At 29.3% G+C, this 2,590-nt stretch overlaps 1 non-coding gene across 1 annotated transcript; it reads right to left on the bottom strand.

The window, feature by feature from the left end:
- Window positions 1–986: 986 nt before the first annotated feature.
- On the bottom strand, window positions 987–1,060 carry TRNAD-AUC. Its single transcript has one exon. It is a non-coding gene; the product is annotated as a tRNA-Asp (tRNA).
- Between the last annotated feature and the right edge of the window lie 1,530 nt (window positions 1,061–2,590).

Below are 2,590 nucleotides of genomic sequence, written 5' to 3'. Positions count from 1 at the left end.
AAAGATAATATATTGGTAAAATTCCACTAACGATGTGCTTCTTTATTGATATGATCATTGCCAGCCCCATTTCACATTTTTTTCTTCCTAATAATTATTAATATTTTATTCAAATCCTTTTTTTAAAATAATATATAAAGTGTTGTATGACTTCAACCAACATGGAAATTTCTTGTTGCAATCATATACCTGCCTCGTGTAACATATTTTTCTTCTTCCTGTCTTTCCACCAATCCACCTAACATTTTTTTTTCCCGTGAAGTATTTTTCTTCTTTCTCACCCCCTCACCTAAGACATGATTTTCCGTATAGTATTTTTCGTGCATTAATATTCTTTTATGTATTTATGTTGGATGTCTGTCGGGTTGGCCGAGTTCAGCCCCTGCTCAATTCGAGACTTGACGTTGTGGCTTACCACGGAGGTATGTAGTTAAATAGTTAATATTCACCTACTTATCACTAATAAGTTTTAAGTATGATATGACAACTAGATATACTTATAACAGTCACAAGATGGGTGACCCTGCGCTGAGATCCATCAATTTAAATTTTATGTATGAAAATATATGTTAATTTCATGCATTTTTTTTTGGCTATGTCCGCCTAGGCCTTGAGTGATATATTGAGAATGCTATTCCATTCTCGGCCTATTCCGCAAATCAAACTTGCCATTAATTTATGAGATGAATCTCAAAAATGAGTTCAAAATCTATATTTTATTACGGAGTATAATGAAAAAAGTTTGGTAAGACCCTGAGTCAAAAATAATATAACTATTATAAAAATTATTTAATATATATAACATATTAAAATTTTTGAACAGTTTATGTGTCAGATTTCTAGTAGTCAATAATATATTTTTATTAATTATCTAATATTAATTATATATTATGAATGTATTATTTGAAATTAAAACTTTAAAATATTGAATTACAAATAAGTTTTTATAAATAATTTAGAAAACTTTCCAGGACTTCAAAAACTATTGGCTTCGCCCGGACTCGAACCGGAGACCTTAAGTGTGATTGACTAACGTGATAACCAACTACACCACGAAACCTTTTATTTCCGAACGAGCAATTAGCCTTTGTTACACGATTAGCAAATAAAGATAAAAGGTTGATTCTTGGATTGTGTTTGTTAATCTCAAACTACAAACTTCAAAATGGCTTCAACATAGATCAAGTCTGAGCTTCTCTCTCTATATATATATATATATATGTATATGTATATATATATATATATATATATATATATATATATATATATATATATATATTTATTTATTTATTTATTTATCTATCATGTGAGAGTGGGACAAGAATGAGGGAGATTAAGACAAAAATTAATTAGCTAACTCAATGAAGTTAATTGGACAATTGTTTGTTTGGTTATCATAATGTTCTGTTATACAAAATGTTATGCATTCCTATATAGAATGCTATGCATCGATAACTCTCTGATTTGATTATTCGCTTGGCCCAAGTCATACATTCATATTACTTTGATCGTGCATTCTTATACAGAATGTCGTGTATTCCTATATCAAATGTCGTGCATTGATAACTTTTTACTTGTGCATTAAAACACAACCCAATATCTTACGGTGGACATCCCAATGTCCTACGATCCACTAGCACACTAATGCGCATCTCACCAGCCTAAGATGCATAACTTATAAGACTTAGTTGCACAACCAACACAACCGAATGCACAACCGTACTACCGAAAATGCGTACATAGGCACCAATTTCCAAATATAAGCAATATTATGCTAAAAAAAACAAGCGAAAAATATTAAAATATATATATATTGATCACTTTCCATGGACGAACACTCTATCGATGATGAAGCAATTGCGACTCCAATTTGCAACAATGATGATCCAACAAAATAGAAAACCAACTTGACCATATCTATAGCAATTACAAAATAAATAAATAAACAAAAAAAAAACGCTACTACCTCACTTTATAAAAAAAAAAAAAAAAGGAAGAAAAAAGTCATAAGAAAATCGAATCTAGGCAATCCAAATTATTTATAAAAAAAAACGCACAAGATAGTCCTCATAATAATTTTTTTTATTTATTATATAATATGAAGGGATATGGCACATTTTCCCCCTATGTTATGTGCTTATAGCACTTTCCCCCTTGTGTTAATAAAGTGGCATTTTTTCCCCCTGAAATGTTAAATTGACATTGTTACCCTTAAAAATAATTATTTCATTTATTTTTCTTCTCCAACAAATTATTACTTATAGGTATGGATGATCACGATTCGGTTCGAAGCTAATCAAACACTGTAGCAATCATACCGAAATAGTATGGACGGTTCTGGTTATGATTCATAACCGAAAAAATAAAATTAAATAATTATTGAACCGTGAAACGGAACTTAACCACAGTCATATATAGTAAAAATGATCAAACACTTATTTTGATAAATCAGTACGGTTCGGTTCCAATTTCGATTTTGAACCGCCAATCAAAACTTATTTATTTATTTATTTATTTTTATAATTTTATTTCTAATTTAAAAATAGTCTAAATTCAACAATTATTTTATTTTATTTTTTCGGTTCTGAAT

Source organism: Ipomoea triloba, chromosome 3 (genome assembly GCF_003576645.1).
Source record: "Ipomoea triloba cultivar NCNSP0323 chromosome 3, ASM357664v1".
Lineage (NCBI taxonomy): Eukaryota > Viridiplantae > Streptophyta > Magnoliopsida > Solanales > Convolvulaceae > Ipomoea > Ipomoea triloba.
This window is presented reverse-complemented; position numbering and strand designations above follow the sequence as displayed.